This window comes from Mastomys coucha, unplaced genomic scaffold (genome assembly GCF_008632895.1).
Source record: "Mastomys coucha isolate ucsf_1 unplaced genomic scaffold, UCSF_Mcou_1 pScaffold6, whole genome shotgun sequence".
Taxonomy (NCBI): Eukaryota; Metazoa; Chordata; class Mammalia; order Rodentia; family Muridae; genus Mastomys; species Mastomys coucha.
Window position 1 is genome coordinate 77749966 of NW_022196912.1, and position 16129 is coordinate 77766094.

Sequence of the window (16129 nt, forward strand, 5' to 3'; positions counted from 1 at the left end):
GCCAGTTAGGTTAGGTAAATGAGGTTAAGCTGGCAGTCATTCAATGGAAAAAGTATAAAAGAATAGTATATAATGCCAACAATATTAAAACTTGATATTTGAATAAGAAATTAGCAGCAGCATTTTATAAGATAAAGAAAATGACTTAATTATTGATAGTTATGCTGGATTGGAGACATGTTTTGGTGTGAATGAATGTATCTCAAGTGTTGAGATTGACAGTTTTCAGCCTAGGAGTCAAATCACTGGAGATATGAATTTGCAGATGTCTTCAATGGTAGAAATTAAACAAAAGCTTTAAAGACACTATTTGTGTACATGGAAACCTAAAACCATAAATAATTTAAAACAATTAGAAAAATTTTAAAAAGTTGATAGGATTACTTATCCCTATGAAGATATAAATGCATCACACTAGGTACTAATTTTACTTAGAAAAATTTGTTAGGGACCATCTTAGCATTCTGCCTCATTGTGCCATGGAAGTTTGTAGTAGAGACAATTAGTATTTGCTAAATATAAATGAATTTCTTGCATTTCTTGTTCAACTTACTGTTGGAATCCTATGAGGTAATGCAGAGGCCCAACTACACAAATATGAGCATAGCTCTATTAATTAAACCAAACTTTAAATAGCGCGTTCTACAGAGATATCTTAGGGAGGATTGATGAACTTTCTCGATTGTAACAATTGCATCTAACATCAGAGACCCGATGTTGGCCAATTGGGACAAGCCTATAAGAAGGGGATTCTTTTTTTTTTTTTTCTTTAAGGGAATTACATGGGAAAAGCATTGCCTGGATAATATATGACTATAGCAGACAATACTGAACATATCTGCCCTTGACCAAGCATGGTAATCCTATGAATACTAGGCTTTGGTATATCATAAACTAACAGTTTAGAAAAAAAAAATATTTAAAGTACTGAAGATATATTTTCAGACAACAATAATCTACCAAACAACAGAATACTTTAGTTCACCTAAAGACCAATACTTACCTATGCCTGCCCTTCCATTCTGCATGGTTTTGGTTGGTTGAAAAATATCAGAAATGAAAAGAACAATTCTTCCAAGTGTGATACGGATCAATACATTACCGTAAGTCATTTGTTTTATCCTCTGTACTAATTTTTAGTACTTACTTTTTCACTTAGATCCAAAAATACATTATTTTAGTAAACATGTGTTAGTTTTTCCATGTTTTATTCCTATGTTAATGGAATGACTCATCTAATTGATATTAAACAATAATGACAAGGTAGATAACCTCATATATCCAAACCTCTGCTATTACATCCTGAAATCATTTTCCACCCTTTACTCTTCTCTGAGACCCTTCCTTACCTTCACTATTCCCCAGATCCACTCCTCATCCATTTTCTTCAAAAAGAAATGCCACCCTCCCAAGTATACCACCAGACATGGCATAACAAGCTACAAAAAAGATTAAGCACATACTCTCATATTGGATGAGACAACCCAATAGGAACTAAAAGAGTCCTGAATGCAGGCAAAAGAATCAGAGATAGCCTCTGATCCCTCTTTTAGGAGTCCTAGAAATACACCAAGCTGGACAACCATAGACTATGTGGAGAAGGTAAAGATCGGATTGATACAGCCTCCCTGATTTCCAGGTCAGTCTCCGTGAGTTCCTTTGAACCCTAGTTAGTTGATTCTGTGGTCCATGTTCGTATGGCATCCTTGACTGCTCTGGTTCATATAGTTATTCCTGTCCCTTTGTGGTGTGATTCCAAGAGTCCTGCATATTTGCCAACAGGTCTCTGTATCTGCTCCTATCAGGTGCTGGATGAAGTCTTCCTGATGAGGATCATGTTAGACTCCAATCTATGAGTATAGCAGAATATCATTAGGAAATTCTGATTTTTTCTTTTTTTGGCCAATTGTGTTTGTTTTTATCTTAGGTCTCTGGGCTATCAAGCCTCTAGTTCCTGGCCATTCACACAGTGTCACTCTTGGTCTCCTTCTTGTGGCATCAGTCTCAAGGTAAGTTATTGGTTGGCTACTCCCACAAGTTCTAGAGGAACTTTTCTCTACATATTCACACATATTGTGCTCAAGAAACCAGAACAAATTATATGTATTTCCACAAGCCTTCAATCACAAATAATGAATAGGGCAATAGATTTGCATTCATGAGAAGAACCTCTGAGGAGTTCTTGAATTCCCAGTAAATGAACAATTGAAAAATCCCCATAACCTTTATGTGACTGGATTACATGTGAATCAGAGACCTAAAACAGAAGTAATCAGAGAGTTTCTATAAAACTCATATCTAATCACCACTCACAAACTTGCAGATAAGTTAGTCACAGGCAGTAAAACAAAACTGATAGCAAGTATTGACTGAATATTTTCCCTAGGATATTTTTATTATCATATTTCCATTTTTATCTGTAGCAATTCTTTTCTTATATCCTATTGAGGCCTTTACCTTTTGTTTACTCTTCATGCTCTATGAGTTTTATGTTTTTCATCTCTTTTACACTTTGGAGAAGAAATAAGATATTTATGTAGAATATATTTGGAATTTCTTTGATATTTCGATCAATCTCAGGTCGATGGTTATAAATGGAGCAGAAGAATGTCTTAGAAATAAAGTTTGAACCTTCTTGGAGTTTATCAGATATGCTAGCTATATTTACTTATATCACCTGATGAAGTGTGCATGTCAGGTTTCTCCCTGGGAATTATTTCTCCCAGTTTCCATTCTGTATTCTTGGATAGAAGCCACATTTCCTTGTTTGCACTCCCTTGAGGGTTCATTGCCTATGAAGTCCTTCAGAATTTTTCTGCACATATTTATTCCATTCCATTTTTGGATTAACTAACCCTTGTATGCAATTATAAACACAGAGTTACATTTTGATATAATCTAACACTCCATTCACTAACTTTGTTATTAAAAATTCTCTGAATAGAGATTTTGCTGGCTTTTCTCTTCTAACAAACAGCATCATAATGTTTTATATCATTATCTTAACACTAGCTTCCTTTCAGGCACTGTAAGATACTCTAAGCTTGCATTTTTTACATGTTTGTAACCAAAAAAAATAATGTGTGGATGCTTAGTATGGGATTCTCTCCCTACATTTATTACTAGTCCATGTTTAGTACTTATATATAAAACTTCTATTAGCACTGATGCTGTGTTTTACATGGAGCCACTGTCCAAATATGTTGAGAAACAGCTTCATTTGTTCATATAAGATTACTGGATCACAGGGAAAGTGATGAATGACCATGTTGAATATGAAAGGATAGATTATTTTATTGTCACCAAGTTACACTTTCAATTTTGAAACAAGTTTTGATTCTAATAAATAAATGATAGTATATTATTCTTGAAATTTACTTTTATTTAATGAAAATAATTCTGAGTATCATTGAATAAAAGTAGATGCTATGTGAGTACTTGCCGCAGGCCAGCCAGTCTGGGCCTCCCTCAACCCGGGGTGTAACAGGGTCTTGGTCAGGTCGGCAAGGCGTTGGCAAAGAAACACATGGAAGTGCTGACTGTGAGTGTATTTCTCAAAAATGGCATCAGACTTTTACAGTCATTACAAAAGAGAAATGAAAACCCTGGCAGCTCAGCGGTCAAGGTACATCTGAGGCCACTTGAAACACACTGGGTCTAAAGCAGCCACCTCTTTTAGACAGGTGCTGCTGCACCCCCAGGGCCTGAGCACTCTGGGCCCAGGGGGGTGGGAGCTGCAGACCGCAAGAGGCTCGAAGCTAGAATGTTCTCTCTTGAATGCTCTACTGCTGACTGACTCACACACACACACACACACACACACACACACACACACACACAGAGAGAGAGAGAGAGAGAGAGATACTCACACACTCCGCTCATGGTCCCACCTATTCTTAGTAAAACGCTCACTATGCTAATCTTCTGGGCTAGTAGAGACATGTCCCATTCTTGCTAATTCCTGGGGGTGGCTCAGCTGCCATATGTGACTGAAAATGAGGATTCTAGTGGATAAGTCTCCTATTCTGTAAGCTTCAATGCCCTACCCACAATTAGAAGGCAATTAGTTTGTATGGGTAACATTCTTTGTGAAATTCCAAGCCAGGGTTTGGCTAAGATGTTGGAACATGGGTAAAGATCAGAGAGCAATGTCCAATTTTGTCTAGCTATTAGTAAATCATATCTTGGTGGGCACCTAGCACGTGAGTTTGCAAGGACATATCTGGGCTACCTGTAAGTTAGGATGCCACAAATAAACTCCAAGAGACTGGCTTCCTTTGAAGCTTTTGCCTCTAGTCTGTGGCCAAGTTTTTGGGTTCATCACAAGACTTCATTGGAGTGGGCATGGCAAGTACTTGTGAGGTTCTCCTTTTATTTTCAAATTATACTTTTCAATTGTTTAATTTTTTAATTGTCTTTCATTTTTGTAAATATTTTCCCAGTCTATATATGTGCCATCCCTCATTCTCTTAACACTGACTTTTAATAGTAGTATTTAGTAAGGTAGACTTACTCTCTTTCCTTTTATATATGATAAATATGAAGTATTAATCTCAACTGCAATGCAATATCGGACACTTCATTCAAATTAATATCTTCCAAGGTTTCATACAATTAAAAAGTTTCTATGTATTTGTATTATCTCTTTGGAATGATGGCATTTGTGTGCATGTGTACATGTGTGTGTGCGTGTATGTGTGTGTGTGTGTGTATGTGTCTGTATGCCTGTGTGTATGTATGTGAGTGTGTATGTGTGTGTGTTTGTGCATTGTGAATTCCTACATCTACTTTCATTTGTTTGTAAATGGACATCCCATACTGCTGATGCTCTTTGTTGAAGGAACTATCCTTTCTCCATCGATTTTGCTTCACTTCTTTCTGAAAGAAGAAAGATCAGTTGATTTTATTTGTGGGTGCCTATTTCTGTGGTTTCCATTTTACATCATTGATTTAAGTTTCTTCTTTTCCAATTCTCTGGGTGGCTTGCAGGTAATCTTGAAATTGGATGAGTATTCCAAATGTGCTCTTCATCTGCTTTGGATGGCTTTAACTATTCCTTTGTACTCCCATAGGTATCTATAACAATTTGTTCAGATTCCATGAAATAATTTTCAAATTTTTCATTGATCCTTTGTTGGAAATATATAAATTTGGGAATTATTAAAATATGACCACTATTGGTTATTCTAACAAATGAAAATTATTAGCCTTCACATACATGTTATAAGTGTTTATTATTACTAATGATTGTAATTTTATGTCACTGTGACTGGTATATTTGAAATGTCAAAGGTTTTGTTACCATTCCAATTTAAAGTAATTTATGTTTTAATTTTTATAGAATACTATTTATATAATATTTTTAACATTTTGTTTGTTTTTATTTTTACATTTCACCTATGTTACATCCCAACCAGTTTCCCCTAACTCCACATTTCCAGTCATGTCCCTACTTTCCTCTCCCCCAGATTTACTCCACCAACACTGTTCTCCCCTCCCACTCTCCCCAAAAACAAAATCAGTCCTCCCAGAAACATAATTTCAACAATACATTGTATAACAAGACTAATAATAAGTATAATAATAATATAATAAGTATAATAAGACTAGGCCCAAACCCTCATATGAAGACTGGATGAGGCAACCCACTAGGAGAAAAAGTATGCCGAGCAGAGGCAAAAGAGACAGAGATACCCCCCACTCCCACTCTTAGGATTCCCACAAGAATATAAATTATACCACCAAAGTATATCTAGAAAGAACCTGGCTCAGACCCACACAGGATCTGTGATTGTCACCTCAGTCTCTGTGAACCCCTATGAATCCTGCTTAGTTGTGGGTCATGTTCTAGAATCCTCTACCCTCTGTATACTAGATCCCTTCACTCCTTCCTCCGAGGTATTCCCCTGACTTTGCCTAGAGTTTGTCTGTGGGTTTTGCATCTGATCTCCCATTTGTTTAGAGGAATTATCTGTGATAATTATTGGTCTTGGCCACCAAACTATGAGTATAGAAGAATATCATTAGATATTCTTTTTTATGATATTCTTTTATTAGATATTCTGACTATTTTATGATCATATTTGATTCTATCCTGAGTCTCTAAGCTTCCCGCCCTCTGACTATCTATGTAGTATCAGGTGTAGGATACTAGAAATCACTCTCTCTTGTTTTGTGGGTCTCAAGTTAGACTAATCACTGGGAGCCTTGCTTGATTATAGAAGATGGCCAGTACTGTCTCTGTATACCCCATTACTAGGAGACTTTGCTAGGGTAAATCTTAGATTTAAGGGAATTTCTACTGCTTTAGTTTTCTACAATATTTTACAATGTCTGTTGTCTCTCACAGTACTCTCTGTCTTTTTTCCATGCCTTTTGCCTTGATGTGGACAATTGTACTCCCATCGCCACAACCACTAAGTCTACCAGTAAACTGAATAGTATTTTATCTTCCTGGGGAGATCCATGTGTGTCCCCTAAAGCCCTCCCTGTTACTCATCTTCTCTGGATCTGTGGATTGTGGCAACATTATCCTTTATAATGTTCACTTATAAATGAGTACATAGCATGTTTGACATTCCAGGTCTGGGTAACCTTGCTTAAGGTATACTTCTCTAATTTTATCCATTTGCAAATGTCATGTTGTCCTTCTTTTTAAGGATTATGTAATACACTGTGTAAATGTCTCATATTTTCATTATCCATCTTAAGTTGAGGGACATCTAGGTTGTTTACAAATTCTGGCTATTACTACTAAAGCAGCTATGAACATAGATGAGTAAGTATCCTAGTGGTAGGATGATGAAGCTTTTGGGAATATGTCCAAGAAATGGAAATGCAGAAAAACCTGGATAGCTAAAAACAATCCGCTACAATAAGAGAACATCCAGAAATATCACCCTCTCCCCAATTTCAAGCTATTACAGAGCTATAGAAATAAAAACTAGATGGTATTGACATAAAAACAGACAAGTTGATTCACAGAACTGAATCAAAATCCCAGATGTATGTCTACATATCTATGGTCACCTAATTTTTATAAAGAAGCTAGCAATAAACAGTGGGGGGAAAAGAAAGCATCTTCAACAATGGTGCTTATTTAACTTGATTACATCTTGTAGAATAATAGAGTGGTGACATCTAAAGTATATAAAGAACATAGAAACTAAACAACAGAATGAACAATCTAATTAAAAATTGGATACAGGTGTGAGATTCTACCTCACACCAGTCAGAGTGGCTAAGATCAAAAACTCAGGTGACAGCAGATACTGGTGAGGATGTGGAGAAAGAGGAACACTCCTCCACTGATGGTGGTATTGCAATCTGGTACAACCACTCTGGAAATCAGTTTGGTGGTTCCTCAGGAAATTGGACATAGCGTTACCTGAAGATCCAACTATACTACTCATGGGCATATACCCAGAAGATGCTCCAACATGTAATAAGGACACATTCTCGACTATGTTCATAGCAGCCTTATTTATAATAACCAGAAGCTGGACAGAGTCCAGATGTCCCTCAAGAGAGGAATGGATACACAAAATGTGGTATATATACATAGTGGAGTACGACTGAGCTATTTTTTTTTCTTTTTTTTTTTTTCTTGGTTTTTTGAGACAGGGTTTCTCTGTATAGCCCTGGCTGTCCTGGAACTCACTCTGTAGACCAGGCTGGTCTCGAACTCAGAAATCCACCTGCCCCTGCCTCCCAAGTGCTGGGATTAAAGGCGTGCGCCACCACCGCCCGGCAACGACTGAGCTATTAAAAACAATGAATTCATGAAATTCTTAGGCAAATGGATGGAACTAGAAAATATCGTCCTGAGTAAGGTAACCCAGTCTCAAGAGAAAACACATGGTATGTACTCACTGATAAGTGGATATTAGCCCACAAGCTCAGAATACCCAAGATTCAATTTACAGGCCATAGGAAGCTCAAGAAGAAGGAAGATCACAGTGTGGATATTTTGTTTCCTCTTAGAAGGGAGATCAAAATACCCATGGGAAGAGATACTGAGACAAAGTATGGAACAGAGACTGAAGGAAAGGCCATTTAGAGACTGCCCCACCTGGGGATCATACCTCCAGAGCTCCCAGGGATTAAACCATGAATCAAAGTGTACACATAGAGGTGGCTCCAGTCACAGATGTAGCAGAGGATGGCTTTGTCAGACATCAATGAGAGGACAGGCCCTTGGTCCTGTGAAATCTTGATGCCCCAGTGTAGGGGGAGGCCAGGACAGGGAAACTGGTGTGGATGTGTTGGTAAGCAGGGGAAGGGGGATGGGATAGAGGGTTTTCTGAGGGGAAAAGAGGAAAGTGGATAACATTTGAAATGTAAATGAAGAAAATACCTAATAAAAATAGTAAACAATTTAAAAAATGTGGAGTACAAATCTACACAGAGAATTATCAACAGAGGAACTTCAAGTGGCTGAGAAACACTTAAAAAATAGTCAGCTCTCTTACTCCTGCTCTACCTTGCCACTTGCCCCTTTCTTCCCCCTCTCTCCCCATTCCTTTCCTCCTCTCTCCACGTGGTCATAGCCTGGCCCCTACTTCTTTACTTTCTCCTCTCTGCCTTTCACTGCCTATGCTACCCTCTTAACTCCTCTCCCCATGCCCTAAATAAACTATATTATAATAAAAAAAATAGTCAACATCCTTAGCCATCAGGAAAATACAAATCAAAACAACTTTGAGATTCCAATTTACACCTATGAAAATGGTTAAGATCAATAACACAAGTGACAGCTCATACTAATAAGAATGTGGACAGGTGGTACCCTCATCCATTGCTGGTGGGAGTGCAAAATTTGTACAGTCGCCATGGAAATCAATATTGTGGTTCCTCAGAAATTTGGGAATCATCTAGCTCAATACCTAGCTTTACCATTCTTGAGTATGTACTCAAAGGTAATATTAATTGTAAAATTCAGTGGCATTTAAATACATTTATAATTCTATGCAAATATACACAGTATCTAATTCTAGACTTTTAAAATTCCCTGAGTAGAAACTTGACATGAATTAAGTTGTTGCTCTTATATCTTATCCCCCAATGATTTTGCACCTATTTGACCTGCATCATCTCCCACACATTAGTCTATCGGAATTTTACCTTCTGGAAATTGTATTGTTTTGTTTCTTCTTGTAATGTTTTTGCCGGTGTTTATTAAATATTTAAAATACTTAGATTTTATCTCTGGCCTAATATCAATACTACTTTCAAGGTCACAGAGGTTTTGTAAGAAAAAGCATTTTGGGAAAGGATGAAACAAGGCCAGTACATGTGTTGCAGTAGGTACAGGGAAGAAGATGATGGGAGTGAAAGCCACTTTGTATACATTATAAAGGTATCTATAGTAAGACAGAGTAATTTAAAATTAAAGAAAAGATAGTACCTCAACATAAAAAAAAGAAGTGTTGGTCTTAGAGTTAGAATTTTAAACTAACCTCTTATTTAAACTACAAGAATGCTATTGCATCTCTACTGTGAGGAACTAATAGCTCAGAATTCCTAATCAATTTTTCTGTTGTAAACATCTTTCTTTTATCTTATCTTTTCATCATATATAGCATAATGCTAAAATTAAAATGAAGAGTTTACTCTAAATTCATTATGGGTAAGAGAAACACTTTCACAGATATATATTCTTTTCTCTACATTCCTTGTTTAATACTATGAGTAATTTTATGTCAATTTTCTCTCACCTCAAAGGTATTTGGTAAAGAATAATGTTTATAAATCCAATGTATATTACCTTTTGACATGCTATTAAACATGGTCAATATTTTCATTGTAATTTCATTGGGTATGCCTTAGTGAGTGTTTATGAATCTATCTGCCTGACAGTTCAATTTTATGACTTCTATGTTTATTTATATATTTTTATTGCTTACTGATTGTGAATTTTACATCATGCACCCCAATGCCACTCACTTCTGTGTCCCTTGTATCCTTCCTCTACCATTGCAACCTCTCTCCCAAAATAAAAACAGGCAAACAAACAAACAAACAAACCAAAGCATAGAAGGCTGCAGCTTTGGATCTATAGGACTGGCCTTTTCACATGCTCTAGCAGTTCTTGGATGAGATAGGTGTCATGGTATACCAACTCAAAGCTCTGGATTAGAGCCTGGGTAGTACCTTAGTTAGTCAGCCTTCCAGATTCCCAAACTCTCAGCAACAGAGCTCTCCAGCATTCCCCCCAGTTAGCTCATCCAACACTGGAGCCAGCAAGGGACAACATCATCTCCCCAACTCTCTAGCCCTCTGGGCTGCCCCACCTGCACCCATGCCACCAAAGCAAGTTCTACTATGTTGCACCCTTGAGATACTGGGCCACTCTCCCAAGTGATGTAGCAGATGAGGAGCAGAGCCAGATCTCCCACTCTCAGGGCATGGGACCAGCTCTCCTGGCTGCCTCAGTTGGTTAGGAGATCAGCTCCTACACCACCTCATAGTAGGTGAGTGTCCAGGGTCAACCTTTCCTCACTCATACTCTCTGGCCAGCTCATTGGTCCCTCTGTCAGTAGGACAGGCTCTATTCTGCAGGGCCCAGGCTTCAGAGCACAGCAGTCGGTGAGGGGCACGGTGATATTTCTTTCTTTTTGTTACTTTTTCCTAGCAATTTTGTTGGAAATTTTTTACTGTTTTATATATTCATTTCTTAATTCAGACTATTTTTATTTTTTTCATCCCAACATTCTTATAGGATCACCCTGTTTGTTTACATTATTCTTCTAGTACTACAGGTTTCCTCTCCTCATAGAATTATTTATATATTATATATAATTTAATTTTTCTGTCCAATACTTTTCAACATTTATATCATAAGTAAATATCATTATTCTTGTTGCTATATTATATGACATATTTTGTTATTTTAGTTTGAAAATGGAACATGAGTTGCTCCAACATGTAATAAGGACACATGCTCGATTATGTTCATAGCAGCCTCATTTATAATATCCAGAAGCTGAAAAGAATGCAGATGTCCCTCAACAGAGGAATAGATACAGAAAATGTGCTACATTTATACAATGGAGTACTACTCAGCTATTTAAAAAAAAATAAATGCATGAAATTCTTAGACAATGGATGGAAATAGAAAATATTCTGAGTAAGGTAACCCAATCATGAAATGATATAAACTTGCCTTCTTAATTATAGTTCATACTCATCTTAATATAAGAAGACTGTTTAAGAATAACCTTTCACTATTGTGAGCTTTAATTCCTTATAGTTCTGTTGATTTCTTTGACTTTCACACTCTCCCAAAGATTCCTCCATATTGATTCTGAATCTTCAAGTCTTTCATTTGTAATGTTTCCTTAGTTAGAAGATATCTGATGGGCATTTGGAAAGAGAATATAGTCAATATATTTTAATCTGTCAATAGAGTTGTTTTAAGAGATTTGGCCTTTGCAATGCAGTTTCAACTTCCTTCCCATTCTATACCATTTTTTTATGTTTTACCTTTTTTTCCCTATCTGCTACTTTTTCTCTGAACTCACTTTTCCTAATGCATTTCCTTCAGAACTTATCTCATTGATGATGTCTATTCATTCCTTACAGGAGACATAGGGCAACAGGGTCCTGGAGTAGTGTTACATCGCTACAAGTAGTTAGGAGTTCATTTTAGATTTCACATTTGCCAAGTGCCTTTAAATTATAGGCAAGCCTAATGTATAGAACACATACACAGAAGTTTGCTCATTATTCTCATCCTCTAACTGTGTAGGCAGAATAGGATGTTCGAGAATTATAAAATTGACAACATAGTAGGTTAGTGCAGTGAGTGTAGATGAGAGTTCATGTTACAGCCCTTAGAACTTTCACACTTTTAATTTTGATGCAAGCTTCTATAGCCCATTACTCATCATATAAATGCTTTCATCAGTCTGTTTATTTAGAATTTTAATTATATTTGAATTTTTTAGGTTATTAGGTTATTAGGTTTCATTTCAGCTCTCTCTTCCTGAATACATTACTTTTCTTGAATTTTGAGTCAAAATGTGTACTTAAATATTAGTTCACTGGTGGATTTAAGAAAATCTATTGATTATTAGTTTTTAAGCTTTTTCATTTCTTTTTATTCCAAGTCTATGGCTGATGACAGAACAGGATATTTGCATGGTAGTATTAAAATATAAACTGTGTAATTGACTTTTTCTTTTCATATTTGTATGTGTGCTGCATTGCAGTAATTTGTTTGACCACTGAGAAGAATGAATAAATGATTATAAGCTCTGTAAACAAATGGTCATCATCTGTAAATTAAGGACTTTGAAATTGATAGTTAAAAGTTTGTAGATTATGGACACATGTGTCCATTGCATGAGCTAATTCTACAATAGGACTGGAGCCAATTATGTATTACATAGAATATATTCCTATTGAAAATGGATTAACAATAATGATGATGTATAAATGCAAAATGTAATATTTTCAGAAATTCATGACCTATATGGAAATGATGTATTCTTTTTGAATCAACTACAGGATCTGTGGGTGGATAAAGAAGCAGACTACTGAGGAGTCACAAGATAGGCCCTGAAGTACTAACTTGAGAGTTAGTGATCCTCCCCCGCTACTAATTTCCACGATCGTGTTTCAACTTCTCATTTCCTAAAGTTGATCTGAACTTTCTTTGGAAATGCATATTCATTATAAAAATAACCACTTGAGGTAGAGAAATTTCTTTTTTCTTGAACTCAAATGTGGCAAATTAATATTTTAAGGATGCTGTACAGTTTGGCTGGCAGGTTTAATGACTATAAACTAAATAAAAATATCAATACTACCAATATCAGGTCTTACATTTAATTAAAAAATAGCTTCTGAGCTGCTGTGGGAGTTTTCAAAACTGGAGCCACAGCTGGGCAGCTTCATCTTGTGGGTAATGAGAAAAGCCGTATATGAAATAAAATCTTCAATCACGAAAAAGGAGCTGCCTTCGGAAATAAAATCTTAGCATTTTGTTATATGAGAATTCCATTTTTTTCTTAGGAAACCTAAGCTCACGTCTGAGAAGATGGGATTTGGATGATTAGTAAGATCCCATTGAAAGACAATAGAATAGAGAGTTTAATAATCTATTACTTTTTTAATTTTTAAATTTTGTTGTAATTTACATGTATGTGTGTTAGTAAAATCCACATGTTTGCAGATGCCTGCAGAACACAAAAGGACATGTCTGAATCCTTGGGGCTTGAGTTATCCAACTTATGAATGGCCCAAAATGGGATCTGAAGTTGGATTTCTGCAATAGCAGCAATTATCCCTAACTACCAGTCATCCTAAACTGCCAAACTCTTTCCCCAGCTCAGGAAGCCTATCTTAATTCAGCATGACAAGGTGACTTCAGGGAAATTCACATAGAAGTGAGAAAACAATACAAATAAAGCTTACCAACCAACCAACCCAACAACAAACAAAGCAAGCAAGCAAACAAGCAATCAACCAACCAACCAACCCAAAATGACTTATGTATGTCAGATGCAGCTTTATTTATACGTAAGAGATTATTTTACATATGACAGCATCTAATATAATAAAACCTCATTTTTTAATTGAAGAATCCAAATTTGTCAGTATTCACATAGTTTATGTAAAATAGTTAGAATCACTTTTCTTGAACCAAATCTCAACTCAGTGTAAACACTAACAAGAGTGATGAAAGGTTTAAAGGTACGAAAAGGTGTTTTCTTGGGCTCTAACATGAGATGAAATTTTGTGTATGTGGTCTAAATAAGTAAGAGAACTTGAAAGACCCCTGTGGGGAGACCCCCACTCAAATCTGGGAGGACGTGCACCCAAGGAATCATGAGAGACTTTCTTAATGCAAACATACGAGGCAGTTTAATATCGGAGCTCCGGGTCGACATGTATCTCACACAGGAGACAGAGGAATCAACCCCGAGGCTCAGGGGTAAGGTTTTTATATAGGAAAAAGGTCTGGGGGATCAGAGGAATTGGTGTGGCTATACATGATTGGCTAGTTCAAATACCAGCTAGTGTACTTGCAGATCAGAATGGAAAATTCCTAAGGGTGGTGCTAGTAGGAGTCAACAGGGTTTCTGGCTGACCTTAAACTATATCTAAGAGGACCAGATGGCCCATTACTCAGCGTCCGCCCAGGCATGTCCTTGCATGTCTGAGCCCCGGACATGTCCTTGCATATTTTTGTTCTATCTTTATGGTTTATGTCTTCCTGACCTGTCAGTCCCTGGGATATCTAACAGCTTGCTTGCTTTTGTCCAGACTTGTTTGGACATGTGCGGGCTTGGTACGAGCTTGGCCCACTGTGTTTTCCTCCAACCTGTAATTTTCACAAGACTCAAACTTAATTTTTCCTTTCAATCTGAATGTTAAAAACATGCAAAACGTTGGTCTCCAAATTGAAAGCTTTATGTTAAACCCTTGTGACCTGACTTTCTATATTTTTTGTATTGTTTTTGAGTCCCATCTCCTAATTAGCTCAGTCTACACAAAGCTCTGAAGGATTGCTTCACCCAACCAGACTTATGGGTGTCTGCAAAGTTTTTGAGGGAACTTTGACAGAAACCACAGGGCTATGTGGGTAGCAGCATTGGTCCTGTTGCTAGCCCTTGCCCTCCTTGAACTATTTATGAAGTGATATCTTGAGAATTGTACCCTGGGCCTGGTCCTCAACTGCTTTATTCTGTTCTACAGCAAACTACAGGCTGCTACTTACTGCCTTTTCTGCTCATTGGAAACAGGACTGGAACCCAGTTAAATTCAGGATTGGCTTCTATGTGGTTCCATATTGACCAAGATCTGAGTTCACAATTTCTCAGATATGAAATTGGCCTGAGCTTCCTTTCCACAGCAGTGCATGGATAACGTGTATCATCTATCTTCTTTATATTCTTATAGGCATGGGAGAGATATTAGCTATTTTACCATTGCTGTCACAAAACACCATGACCAACAGCTTATTGAAAGAAGGGATGTATTTGGCTTTATAGTTCCAGAGGCATAAATGTCTATCACACTCTCAGCTCAGAAGCCTGGTAATAGGAATGCCAGCTAGTACAGCGAGCCCAGAACTCCCATCTTAAATTATAATCAGTAAGAACAGAAAGTGAACTACCAATAAATAGTCTTTAAAGTCTTAAAGACTTCCCCAGTGACATGCATTCTCCAGGGTTGCCACAACCCCTAAATCTCCCAAACAGTACTACCAACTGGGTCACAAATGTCTCAGACTATGGCACATATTCTCATCGATGTACGAAAACCCCGACAGAGAGTGAGAGAAAGAAAGAGAAAAAGAGAGAAAAAGAGAGAAAAAGAGAAAGAGGGAGAGAGGATGAAAAGATGAGAGAGAGATAGAGACAGAGATAGAGAAACATATAGACAGGGTCAGGGGCAGAGACAGAAACAAAGAGGCTAGCATGGATGAGAGGTAACTGCTGTGAGAAACTGGGTATGTTTCAATGAATCAGTGTTCTCTTGGTTCCCATATACTAGAGAGAGAGAGATCAGTAAGTTTCTGGAATGATGATCTAGATCCTTATAATCTGTTTGTAGGCTTCATAGGGTCATTGCCTGCCAGACACAGCTTATAAAGTCCAGTTTATGGATGGATGCTACATGATGAGCTACGAAACTGGTTGTCATTGCCCATAATGCTTACCCTCAAGGGTCAAGAAAGGGTCATAAGCCACAGAGAATTTGACCTTACCACCAGGATCTCCTGAAGCATTGACAAGACACTTCTGGTTAAAGTTTTCACAGCACACAATCTGAAACATCATTATGTGACTGCTGGCTGACAACCGGGGCCATTGACTAATAATTGAATATTATCAACATTCCAATAGTACATTGTACACCTATCATCATCAAATCATTTCCTATTCCTCCTAGTATCAAGCTGCTCTTATATCTATCTACACTTAATTTGTCTTATGAAAAAAATTCATACCAATGGAATCATACATAATCTATCTTTGTAATTGTCACTATTTGTAATTTTGAGGTTAAGTTCATTCCCTTGTACAGTATATTAGTTTGCTAGGGATGTGTGAGGGGAAATAAAAGGATTGTCTTTTTTTTTGAAAATTTTTATTAGATATTTTCTTTATTTACATGT

At 36.9% G+C, this 16129-nt stretch overlaps 1 pseudogene; it reads right to left on the reverse strand.

Moving 5' to 3' along the window:
* LOC116081039 overlaps positions 1 to 15791 on the reverse strand; it is a 137145-nt pseudogene extending 121354 nt beyond the window's left edge.
* Between the last annotated feature and the right edge of the window lie 338 nt (positions 15792 to 16129).